Raw genomic sequence first — 13799 nt, 5'->3', positions numbered from 1 at the left:
GGAATTTCGATGATAATGGGATGCAGCTAGAAAAACAGGTGGCAGTAGGAACGCAAAATAGCAAGTCCCACCCCAGTCTAAGGGCAGACGCACATAGGCTGTCTGACCGCAAATAAAAATAGGAATGGCGGGAAGCTTTGAAAGTAGACTTTCCTTTATCATTAAACTCGACTACAGTATTACAATCACTGTGTCCTAAATGCACTGAACCTTTCTTTCTAACGCATAATTCACCTTTAACTGGTAAGACTGTTATGAACGGTGAACCTGTATTTTTCTCGGACTGGACATTCAGAATCATGAAGTTAAGGAAAACATTTCCTTGGTCGTACACTTCATTTTCTAGATCTGTTCCTTTTCTCTAGGGAAGACCATCTTTGTCTGGAAAACATGCCTCATTCTTTACTATATTTAAGTCTCCCCAAATCCCTTTAGTCTGGGAATCTGTAAACTTTCTGTCTTGTGATGACATTAGAGCAAACCATGCTCCGCACGAACCATTGTGCGAGAACGGGAAAGGAAAGAGGGGCAAAACTCCCTTTGTTTTCTGATAAGGTGGGAGTCGGCCACATACCCAACAATTTGTTACATTGCTGGTCTGATGAGAATGGTGCAACATGCGAATAAAAGTATTGTTGCGCAGTGCTAGTCGATATGACAGTTCATGAGGTGGCAGATCACTGAATGTGTGCTCTACAGTGTCGTTGAAGGAAGAATGTATATGTGAACCAAGAGGAGGAAAGAAAACATGTAGCGTCAAGCTTATACATATAATCAATATACTTAGAAGAAACATAATGATCAGAGTTACTATACATCTGCTGCGTAAGGTCTTACAATACTTCTCCTTCTTATATCTCTATCTACTATTCTGGTCTACGATCTTATACATGTCAGGAACCTGTCTAACCGATTCACCATAGGGTGGACTTAAACAATTAAACTGTCTGACTTACTAGACCGTAACTTTAATTTGTACTCCTGTTGCGGAGTTTTTTCTAGCAAAGGGGGCTTTGAGTCACTGGTATCTGGGCAGTCCTTAGTTTCGTTTATTGTTCCGTGTCCATGGAATCGCTTCACGTGTTGGGCATGGATCCAGCCCTTCCTTCCCTCGACCTTGACGGCGGTCCTCGTTGTTAGAAGTACCAGCTTCGGAGCTCGCCAGCTGGGCTCGAGAGGACTTGAACGATCAAAGTTCCGTATTAACACTGTGTCACCAGGAACGATTGAATGTTCTTTCACTTGGGTGTTGTCGGGGAAGGCAGCTGCAACCTGTGAACGACAAGAAAGGAGTGCAGACATCAAGGAAGCCAGGTAATCTGTCAGCATATTACTGTCAACATCGGTAATTCTTTTTGGTATAGGCGTACCCCACATATTCGGTGGTCTACCAAAAACCACCTCGTACGGGGACAATCCTGTTCTGGAATGAGCTACCATACGCATGTAAAAGAGGGCAACCGGCAAGGCTACCATCCAATCCACGCCTTTTTCTGCACAGACTTTCACTAATTTTGTCTTAAGTGTCTGATTGTGTCTCTCGACGAGGCCTGCTGCCTCTGGGTGTCGTACACAATGGAACTTCCACTGGTACCCTAACAGAAGAGATACTTGTTTCATTAATTCAGAGGAGAATGGCTGACCATTATCTGAGTACACGACTCTGGGCAATCTGTACCGCGGGAAGAATTCTCGGACCAACTGCCTGGCAGTGGTCACAGCAGTGTAATCTGGGACTGGGTACGCTTCTGTCCATCTGGATAGTGCACATACAACTACTAGGACATACTTGTATCCTCAACATCTGTCCATCTGAATATAATCCATCTGGAGGACTTCAAAAGGGTGGGCAGGGGGATGAAATCCACCTTGTTCCACGGGAATGCCTTTGCCTGGATTGAACTAGCAACAGATCATGCAGGTACACACTTTCTGTTTTGCTGCTGCACGCAGGTGCATGTTGAACCAGATATTCTGTAAACTGTCTAACATTGCCTTTTCTCCTAAGTGTGCTGGACTATGTGCTGTATTTACAATGACTTGAACCATGGAGTCAGGAAGAAACCATGTGGCTTTGCCTTTTGTCATCCAACCCTGGTCAGTCTGGACCCCTCCTTGTACAGTCCATTTCTTTATTTCTTCTGGCGTGGAATGTGTCTGTATGTCGAGTACATCTTGTGAGGGATCCCTGACTGTCATGCAGTTTGTCAATGATGGTACTTCTGTCTTTGTCGTGTCTGTTGGAGTCTGGGCTGTAAGTTTAGCTGTTCGATCTGCCAGGTCGTTACCCTGGGAAATAGTGTCTGTGACTTTAGTATGTGCTTTGCACTTCATAATGGCTATGGCTGTAGGCAAGTGTATTGCATCTAACAGAGCCTGAATGAGGGAGCCATGCTGAATTTTGGCCCCATGAGAGGTCAGAAAACCTCTCTCCTGCCATAACACTCCGAAGTCGTGAACGACTCCGAAGGCATACTGTGAATCTGTGTATATGTTTACTTTCAAGTTCTTGGCTCGTATGCAGGCTTGTGTCAGAGCAATGAGCTCTGCTGCTTGGGCTGATAGTGTGTCAATTCGTTGTGTCTCTATAACTTCAGTATCAGTGGTCACTGCATATGCGGCCACTAATTCTCCTGTGCTGGTTCTCATGCATGAACCATCCACATAAAGTGTCAGGTCTGGGTCTGTCAGTGCAATGTCTGTCAAGTCTTGTGTTGGCTTCGTTACTGTATCAATTACTTCCACACAGTCATGTGGTGCAGTGTCTGCTGTGCTTGAGGGCAAGAGTGTCGCAGGGTTCAGTATATTGCATCGTCTGATCTCTATGTGTGGCTGGAATAATGTCAGTTCATATCCTGTCAGTCTTGCTATAGTCAGGTGTTGAGTCTGAGTCCTATTTAAAAGAACTTCCACTGAATGTGGAACCTGTACTGTCAGGGGATGTCCTAATACTATGGAATCACTCTGTCTTATTGCTAGGGCTGTTGCTGCAACTTATTTCATGCACGCAGGCAGAGCCTGGGCCACCGGATCCAATGTACTAGAAAAATAAGCACAAGGCTTGTGTTTTCCTGCTTGATCTTGTGTAAGGACTGATAGTGCTGTCCCATCTCGTTCAGTGACAAAAAGTGTAAAAGGCTTACTGTAACATTGAGTCGCTAAAACTGGTGCTTGACATAGAGCTTTTTTCAATTCTTCAAATGCAAGTGTATGTTCTTGTGTCCAAGGGAGGACAGTCGAAGACGCTGCCTCCTGTGTCGTTAACTGTATGAGTGGTTTTGCTAGAAATGCATACTGGGGAATCCATTGTCTGCAGTAAGAAGTGAGGCCAATGAAGGCCCGTACTTCCTTTTGTGTCTTGGGCTGCGGGAGATTTGCAATTTACTGAATGCGGTCTGGTGTCAGCTGTCTACCCCTCTTGGACAGCAAGTGTCCAAGGTACACAACTTGCTGTGCACAGAATTGCAACTTTGAAGGGGACACTTTGTGCCCCTTGTCTGCCAGAAAGTATAAGACTATCAGTGATGCACGTTCGCAGTCTCGTTCTGTTCGTGCTGTAATCAAAAGATCGTCCACGTATTGGAGCAGTGCGGTGTCGGCAGGCATGTGAATACTGTCTAGTTGTCTTTTCAATGCTTGACTATAAATACTAGGACTTTCTGTGAATCCTTGAGGAGCCCTCGTAAATTTAAAACTGCGTCCATTTAAACAGAATCCGAAAAGGTACTGGCTCTCAGGATGTATTGGGACACTGAAGAAGGCGTTCTTGAGATCGATTACAGTAAAGAACGTCGCTTCGGAATCAATTGCAGTCAGTAATGAAGAAATGTCTGGGACCACTGGGTACTGGGGTATTATGCATTTGTTCAGCTCTCGAAGATCAATCACTAGTCTGTAGACTGGTGGTGCATTAGGGTCAGTTCGTTTAAGAATAGGGATGACAGGTGAATTACATACATTTGAGTCAGTTTCTACTACCACCCCTTGTGCAATGAGTTCGTCAACAATTTTCAATAATGCTACTACGGCATCATGTGGCAACTTGTATTGTCGGATTCGTGGCAGTACTACTCCTTGTCTGAGAGTGACACGGTATGGCGTAATGTGCATGCAACCTACGTCAGTCGGACCTTGCGCCCATAAATGCTGTGGTACATTCTGGAGTCTGGGATCAAAATCTCTCATCACATAATGTCCTTTAAAATCACGTAAAAAACAATCTCACTCCTTCCGGAGAACAACATATTATTGCTCCCAGTTCTTTCAATGTCTTTATACCAAGCAAATTTTCTGGACATGACTTAGTAAGTAACAAGTCTGTAGTACGGGACAATGGACCGACTCCTAAGGAAACTGGCTTTGACACTTCGTTAACAATAGGCTTTCCTGAAAATCCCAGGGAAATATTCTGGGAGCCTGAGAGGGGTGCCCCTGGAACCTCGTCATGACTGATGGTAGTTCTGCTCGCCCCTGTGTCAATTAGAAATTTTCTGTCTATTCCCAATACACGACTATGTACATAGGGACCCTCTTGATCTACAGGAACCTCAATAAGGGGCAAGCCAACCTCCCTCTCTAGGCTATTTCATGAGTACTGTTGATATTCTGGATAGTCTGACTGTGCGTACTGGTACATTTGTTGCGTGACATGTTGTGTGGCAGCTATTGGTTGCGGTACAGCTACTGTCTGTTGCGTGTTCTGTGGCATTTGCTTGTTCTGTCTAGGAGGACGCAGTCTTTCTTTTGTCTTACCTGTAGCTATATTGTGTTTCAGGACAGCACATTCATTTACATAGTGACCTGGTTGCTTGCAATAATTACAGTTCCCTTTAACTGGTGCTGTGCCCTTTTTATGGCCATCAGCTGGTGCTGATTGTGCGACTAGCACTTTCATTTTCGTATCTTTCATGCATCTCCTTTCATGTTCCTGTTCCTCTCTAATTCTGTTCTGGTGGTATTGTAACATTTGCAACATTTGGGAAGGGCTGTTTGCTTGCCAGGTACTCTCAACCTTCAATACTCTATTCTTGATCGGGGGTAAGGAATTCTCTACTAATTTGCTCACAAAAAGATGTGGGTACGATTCACTACTTGGCTTAAGGCCACTTTTAACAGTAAAACATTTTTCGAATCTGGAATAAAAATCACTGGTGTCTTCATCTGGTTTCTGTTTACATGCTGAAATAGCATCCCAATCTTCCTTTTTAGTAATCAATAAACTTGGCAGGACCTGTATCAAGAGTTCAGGTAGTGCTTTAGCTTTGTCCCCAAGACCAACACCAGGGAGCCGTGTTCTATCCTCATCTTCCAATTCTGTCCAATTTATCTTTTTCTCTCCCACCTCCCATTCTTTTTCTTTAAGCTTTTCATAAATGCCTGCTGGTAATAGTACTTTTAATAATTTAATGATGTCAGCATACGTGTAATCCTCTATGCGGAGAATGTCTTTTAGTTCACGGTGGAACCCCCCCGGGTCTTTATCATGGCAAGGCAGCAACTTTTTCATTTCCAGTATTTCTAATTTCGTCAAGGGTGTGTAAACATATACTCGTTGAAGCTCATTTTTTGCATTTTTGACGGGATGTACCTCTCGTAGGGGGTTCTGTCTGTCTATGTGTAAACTCTTTCTGTCGTGGTGAGGGGCAGGAATCATGTGTGTGGTCAGAAAAGTCACGTACTTATGTCGTTGGTCTAGAATGACATTAATTAATTCAGTACCTAGGCCTATCCATCTCTCTAGAAGTATATCGTCCAGTAATTTATACAAGGGACCGGGATCAGAACGTTGACTCTCATACAATGTGATCAGATGTTGAACCATGTAAATACCAGCCAAACGCTGTTCTTCCGGGGGAAGGCTCAAAAAGGTCTGAGCCACTACGTCACCATTATATATGTTAGAATTAGACACCCATTGAACTGCTGACCGGGCTAGTTCCTGTTTGTGTACGGTGTGGGGTCTATCGCACTCTACTCGTCTTTGTAGTGCGTTCTCAGTAGCTTGGAATAGATTCTCGAGGGAATATCTTTCTTTTATAGGAGGTCCCTTTTTGCGGTAGTCGAGGCATATGGGCCTATCAAACGGTCGTGCTCTGCCCACATAATTTATTCTACTCACTTCCTCTGTTGTGTGCTCGTCATCATCTGATGCTGAATTCTCTATCTCGTCTGACTCTTTCCCGTGTGCATCTAACTCATTCCTGTGTAAGTTTAGAATTTCTTTACGAATTTTCCTGTACATGCATTCTATCTTTGACATTGTATCATGTTTACAAGTAGCTATATTGTCGCTCCACTCCATCATACCCGTAGTTACTCCTTTATCTGGCTGGTCTCGTTCCCTGATCAGACAATTAATTAAAAAACGTAAAAGTGCACGTTGAACCTCCACCTTTTGTTGTGCCATAGCCGCATGTATACTCTCGGGTCCCTCCCCCGTTCTAATGAAATGGTATATTTTGTCCAACTTGTCTTTCATGCCTGGTAATGTTATCAAATACTCTGCAACATGTCTTAACCGTAGTGAGAATATGAGCAATGGGCCCACACCTGGTACTGAATCGTATATACAGTGTGCAATTGTTACATTATGTTTATGGGGTGATGCTGTCCTTTGTGGCGTTCGTTGTAATGCTAGTTCTTGCAATGCTCGTGATGGTGGCGGTGTTTGCGGTATGTTTGTGGTGGGCCCCCCTCCCACTGCCCCTTGTCCTAAATCGTCTATCACTGTCGGTGACGGAAGCAGTTGTACATGCTGGTCCTGTGATGCGGTCAGAGGGAGAAAAGGATTGTTGCCAGGAGGAGGAGGAAAACCTGCATTAGCATAATCTGGAGCGGGCTCCTCTAAATAGGAAGAAAGGAAGACCTCCGCGGCTATCTGTTTATGACTGCGTACTTTAGTCGGGATCAGTGGTGGCGGCAAATTACTAGGTACTTCCGGGGTCACTTTAGTTAGTCCTTCAGCGAGGACAGGATACATGCCTTTAATAAGGGCATTTCTTTGTCTATCTGCTTGTTCTGCCTTAACCCGTTCACTCTCTTCCTTAAGTTCTTTTTCTCTGGCTTTTTCTGCTGCTTGTTTACTTCTCTCTGCTTTGTGGAATTCTTTCTCTGTTCTCCTATGCGCTTCTTTACGCCATAACTCAATGGCATCTTTCTGGGACTGTCTAGCTTTCTTTTTCCATAGCGCTTCCTCTACTCTCATAATGCAATCAGCATCCCATGTCCCTGAGGCAGGCCATCTATATTTCTCGTCCAGATCCTTTGTGTAATCTACCCATAAGTCTAAAAACAGTATGGCATCTAACCCATGCTTTTGGTACATGAAATGGCCAGGAGTGTCTCTAGGCGGGACTGGGACTGCCTCTTCGAGTATCCCTTTCCTGGTCCCTATCTGACGTAATTTCGAAAACAGTGGCATATTGGAGCTAACTTGAACAAACACACAATATACACAAGAATAGACTGGAAACAACCATTCACACTACAACATTAAAACATTAAAAACAGATACATCCTAACTAGTACATAAAAAAAAAGACACGATCCTGAAAAACTTATTACTTTATGCACTGCAAAACAGTACAACCATACCGGTCTCATAAAGAGACACGTCTTTACCGCGTCCACCGAAATGGACACGTCTCTACCGTACCTGTGTACCCAGATACGTCTTTACCGGGCTCAAATAAATGAACCCGTCTCTATGCATTCCCAATAACGGTACTCACCGGGAAGCAAAACTGAAGGCCTCGGAAACTCGATACTGGACTGCTACTGCTGCGGCTGCTTCTGCTGCGCATGCGCCTCGGAACAGGTGGGCCTCGGGATACCTCGGACCTTGCTCTCTCGGCTTGGGCTCTGGTCGGGATGGTCCGCATTCCTCACCGCCTCGTGTGGATGCCTGGTCGCAGTCTCCATCTCCTCCGTGGGCCTGAGGGAGTAGGCAGGAAGTCCCGCTGTCGTGTACACTTGAAGTCCGTCACGGCTGTAGAAGGGGTCAGGGGGCTGGACCTACATCGCCGGAGCGTGGGGAAGGGGACTGGTCCCTGTTCGGGCGCCAGATTAATGTGGTAAATAATTAATTACACTGTCATAATTTCTATACATTAAATAAGGATCATGCATATAATGAGAGGCAGAGTCCGTGGTGTCCGATTCAGAAGGGCTTTATTCAATAGCTCGAGCTAAAGGAGAATCGGGTTCCATCTCCACTAGGGATCAGGAAGGATCGTCATCTGGATCTTTATTCACAGAATACAATATATATAGTTAAAACATACATTGAATTGGATAGAGAAGGCGGAGCACTCCAGGCGGAGCAAGTGAAAGAGAGAGATAAGGGCACATAGGCGTGAAAGAGGCGTGCAAGGAGGCGTACACGTGGGTGTTCACTTTGGTGAGTCATAGGTGTGTCATAGGTGGGTGGATGCATAGAGGGAGTCTGTATGGTCAGCAGGAACCTTTACCCTACTTGTGCGCGCAAACTGGTCATGACGTGGAATTGACGTGTTACTGGGGGGAAACTGGGGGGAGCTGACTTTCGTGCTAGTAGGGAAGTCTTGGATGTCAGGACGACCTGCACCTCTGGCATTATCTAATATCTTGAGCTTGGAGGATGTATTATCTGACTTAAAGGTCGCTAGAGCAAAGGCTGCAGGGGCTGCTCATCACTAAATGCTAGTGTGTGCCTATATTTCTTCGTGCATTGCGTGGGGGCCATGGGGCTTCTATGGATTCGGGTTCTGTAAATCACTTGAATGGAGACAGAAAGGCTAGGCCCTATCTTCTGCTGGCGGAATATGTTTACCCTTTTCGTTAGACAGGAATGTATTTCTGTGGAGCAGGGCAGATAACTGTTAGGCAAAATACTGTCTTTGGCAGGCCAGGCTGGGCACCTCTCGGCTGAGCAGGAAGTATATGAGAGGTCAGGGATACATAGTTAAACTGCAGCTTTCAGAGTGTCAAGAGGCTTGGAGCCTGAATTCGGGGCCTGGCTCGACTGAGCCACGAAAACAGTTTCATCTCGACATTAAAACGTGTACCATGTAAATGCATTGGCAACATAGGCCTTAGTGCAGAATTAACGTTTCATTCATGGAGGGCCTGATAACTGACATGCTAACATTGAACGGAAATGCAGAGGCATTATTAATACAGGCATGGGAAGGGAAATGCGTGATGACATGGACATACATGGGGTATATGTACAGACATAGGGTGCATGTAGGGGGCACACTGGCCACATAAAATTTCTATTTCCTCAGTGGCACCGAACAACGTATAAGGCAGCACCACTGGCCTGTGTCATGAATCACATGCAGTCCACACATGATCACCCCCACTCGCTCTGTACCACTACTCTGTGCAACAGGTATCAGTCAGTCCGTACAGCACATTCTTACACACACACTTGCACTCAGCGCCCTAATGCTACCCAGCAGGTAAATGGTTCACCCTCTGCTGAATCCATGGCCCAAGCCTCTCTCCCCCCTCAAGTTCACCACTATTGTTCTATACCCCCGGGTGGAAGATAACCAGCCCCACCACCTGTAAACTGGGTCACACGCGGCCAAAGTCACACTTAGTCTGGGTCCTCGGGAAGCAGGTGGGAATATGTAACAGTTTTAAATAGGAGGTAGATGTAAACAAGGGAGAAGTTAGCAGCAACTTGGGAAGCTCGCACACACGTATCAAAACAAAGGAGTCATACAGTCTCTTGACCTGCTACCAGACTGTCTCTGAAGCGTTTCTTCAACCCAGTCAATCTCTTTCACTGCTACCTGGCACCAAGATGTCTTCAGGAGAGGCCAGGTGTGGAAAGGGCAATTGGTCCACCAGGATGAGGGTCAACAAGGGAACGACCGATGAATGGGGAGAAACACAGGGAAGCTTCTCAACAGGATGAGTCGCCAGATTGGTACACGATGATATGGGTCCTGCCCATGTGATCTGGGCACAGCGTTTAGTGCACGTAGGGATGACTTGCACCTGGCACTTCAGATTTTGGACATGATAAGTTGAAAATTCCTCATCTCCCTGGTAAAGAGGGACAAGGACCGGTGCATGTTGATTTGGGTTGCACCAGGTATTTACAGTCACACACACAGTGTAGAGGTGCAATGCAGTACCTATCTGGAAATGTGGTAGGGTCCAATGTACAATGATACAGGTTGCACCAAATCAGTCAGGTCGCACACAAACAGGGGCAAGTTCAGCAGAGCCACATGAGGCAGAATGAGGCTTCTCTGGGTACACCAGGACCACCTCCGAGGGTCACACCCAGTGTATTGGGCGGAGTCCCGTAACCAGTTAATCCCCTCACCACTAATAGATGCTTATGAGTGACATGGTCCCCAAAGTATGGGAACCACACTTCTTGTCTCCAGACACAAACAAGTATTAAGTCCATGCTCACACCACACTACCAGTTGGGATTTAGTAGCCTAGGTGGGCTCACGAGCGGGCACTGCTCCGCATATGTAACAATAGAGGGTGTAGGTTCCAGGGGGGAGAGTCTTTGATGTCCCTGAGATCTCTGGGAGAGCAGAAGGCCTGCTGTTGGGCCCTTGGAAAGCACACTTCAGCAGTTCCTTGGCCCAGGCCAGTCTCTATTTGGACAGTTTACCTCCATTTGCACAACAGAATCCTCTGACAATGTGCACCCCACACGCGTTTCTCACCCTTTGCTGAAGGATGGCACCCAATGTTATACTGTTGTGTGATTTTGAAGTCAGGGTGGTTTAGGAGTTTTCCCATTTGAACCACAGATTTCTCCCCTAAATTGTAGGCCTGTCTACCATGTGCCCTTGGAATGCAGACCTTAATATTTAGTGACACCATGATCCTGCCTCAAGAGGCTATGTGTCACTGCCTCGATCTTCAATCTTTTTTATTCTGCCCTCAATTGGTAGAGTTCTGCTGGTCCCGTGGGATGCCCATGTTTTATGGCTGAGGGATGCACAGATGTGCTACCTCTGACCCCGGGTGTCCACTGGAGCCAGACACCATGGTCCCTGAGACTCTTGAAATATCCATATTTTATAAGTACCATTTCCAAGCCATTTATGCCAAAAAACCTCTTTACCAATGGAAAGAGTTTGGCACTGTGAGTCCATTGATATGAAACATCACGAGGCTGCTCCATTGCAATCCACCATTGCAGTGCAAAGTATTGTCAACCACTTCCCCATATTAGCTTATGGGCAGAGCAGGCCTCATAGGTAGTGAAAACACACAAAGGCATTCCTCACTACTTGCACACACATGCACTACTGCGCACCCGACCTGCGATGATAGGATGGACACATGGTTTCTAGCACTAGTGGTGCCAGTGCACCCGCCCCAGTCTGCACAGTAGACGGGACACAGGTTTAACAGTGTCTACGTGCACGCACTAATCTGGGTTGGAGATGGAACTTGCAATTACACATACCATAGCTGTGGGTGTGCACTTACAGCGAAAAAACACTGTCAAGCTGCTAATGAGTTTTACCCACAATCAAAATCAGTGCTCACCCAAAGGTCTAAAATGACAGATCGTCCTGTGTGCCAGAACACGGAATTAACACTGTTTCCCAATACGGATAGGAAGGGCACGTGCACTTTCCCACGGTAAGGACAGGCGGGCACATGGTTTACCCAGGCGAGAGCACCACCCTGCCTGGTCCAGCGGATATGGGTGGACCCTCTCACAGGTATGGTTGCGCACTCCAGTCCTGTGATGGTGGACTGGACACCTTGCTGCTAGCACCATGGATGCAAGTGCTCAGACACAGGCCTGCACCGGCACCGGTGCACACACCCCAGTCTTCATTGGCAGACCAGCCCATTTTCTAGAACAGAGTGTCAGCGCCTCTTCCTAACCTTTGCAGGAAGGAGCCTGCACTTCCCCACAGCTTTGAGAATTAAGATGGGTGGAGGGCCTGAGGCCATTTCAGATATTCAGTAGCTCCCCAGGAGTATCCATGGGGGGAGCCGAACTTTTAGGCAGGGAAATCCCCAAGGGGGGTTCCTCTCTACCAGGGCAGGGAACATCCATATGTGCCCACCCAGGCTTCAGGCTACCACCCCTCACGTGACTGTCAGGGCTTTCCTGGGGGGTACCCTCATGATAGGGAATGATCTACTCTGGATTGGCTGAGGTGAAAATGATGCCAACTTAGACAGGGGCGCAATGAAGGCCTGCCATGGCAGACCCAAGATAGGGCTGACAGCGATTCGGACGGCGGCACACTCAGTGCTACATCCCACTGCTTAGTCGATGCCATTCCCACCCTGGGTGTGTGGTGTACCTGTGTACAGGGCTTATCAAGTTATAGCACCAAAACCTCATCACATCTGCACCCCCAGCCCAATGTGGGCAAGGTGGACGTGCACCCCTTCCCTATGCCGTACAAGGGGGAGGTGTCCAGTTTTCTAAGGTTATGCAGGAAAAGTCAGCAAAGACTAAGAGGAAAAAGCTAAATGCTTTGGGGTAATTTCCCCTAGGAAGACCAGGTCCAACAGATATATGAAGGGATGATTTAATGAATTGGCCAAAAACAGATGGCAAGGGAATATATTTCTGTTAGAAATGGGTGTGTCTAATTGGCAGAGGTAAGTACCTTTGTCCAAATAGGGGCCCTTGCTTCCAGTGAGGACAAGGGGGATACACACTTTATATAACCCCTGATCATCTCCTGAGTAGCTTGGCACGAGCAGACAGGCTTATCCCAAAGGCAATGTGTAAAGAATTTGTACACAAAACACACAGTAATACAGTGATAACACTACACATGGACACCACACCAGTTTAGAAAAAAAGTATCTTTATCTAAACTCAACAAGACCAAATGGACAAAAATACAACATACATGTAATAAGAATATGACTTTAAAAAGTTTCAAGCAAATTGGTCCATTGAAAACTATGCATGAGTGATTCTACACAAAATACCTGTAGATGTGACAAAATTCACAAGGCCAAACAGCTGCAGATAAGGAAAGCGTTGAGAAACAAAGAGATGCAGCAGTTCCTGAGTCCTCAAGGAGTCAAAGAAACAGTTCTGCTGCACGCAGGAGACGTGATGCATCGAATCTAAATTGTAGGGGGAATTGATGCATTGACTCCAAGACAGTTCTGTTCTGGGGGTTATGCATCGGGAAAACTTGCCACAGAGGTGTGATGTCTGGAAATTCAGGATGTGTTGGTGAGCAATGCGGCAGCGGCAAGCGGTGCTGCGTTGGTTTCTCCAGCCACAATCCCACGATGCGTTGGTTCTTGCAGCTGTGACAGGTGCTCCGTCATCTCTGCAGCAGCGCAGTGGTGTGTGGAGTTTCTTTTCGCACAGCAATTCTGCACTGGGAAAACAGCCTCAAGAAGAGTGATGCTTCGATTTTCTCAGTTATTCAGGTTTCTTCCTGCTCCTAACAGCAGGAACAATCTTCAGAGGCCTAGAAGAACTGGAATAGGCACCTCCTGGCAGGTCATAACTCTCATCAGCAGAGTTTAGAGGAGCTGGGGGTGAAGATGTTGTGTTCCTGAGACTTCATAGCAGGAGGCCAGCATACACAGGCCCTTAGGGATTCTTCTTCAAGCAGGTTCACAGCAACGTTCCAGTCTTTATCCTTTCCTTGCCAGAAACAGCAACTGCATGCCAACCCCATATAGCACGCAGCAAAGGCGGCAGTACTCCTCACAGCTCTTTAGCTCATCAGCTCTTCTCCTTGGCAAAGGTTCCTCTTGAGTCCAGAAGTGATCTAAACGTTTGGGGTTTAAGGTCTACTACTCATACCACATTTCATCTTTGTTTTCATTGG

The 13799-nt window shown here is 46.4% G+C and overlaps 1 protein-coding gene across 1 annotated transcript in view; it reads right to left on the bottom strand.

The window, feature by feature from the left end:
* Nucleotides 1-13799, bottom strand: part of TRHDE (thyrotropin releasing hormone degrading enzyme) — a 1998244-nt gene that overhangs the window by 391374 nt on the left and 1593071 nt on the right. The window lies entirely within an intron of this gene.

This window comes from Lissotriton vulgaris, chromosome 1_1 (genome assembly GCF_964263255.1).
Source record: "Lissotriton vulgaris chromosome 1_1, aLisVul1.2, whole genome shotgun sequence".
Lineage (NCBI taxonomy): Eukaryota > Metazoa > Chordata > Amphibia > Caudata > Salamandridae > Lissotriton > Lissotriton vulgaris.
The sequence above is the reverse complement of the archived record's forward strand: the minus strand, read 5'-3'. Positions and strand labels throughout refer to the sequence as shown.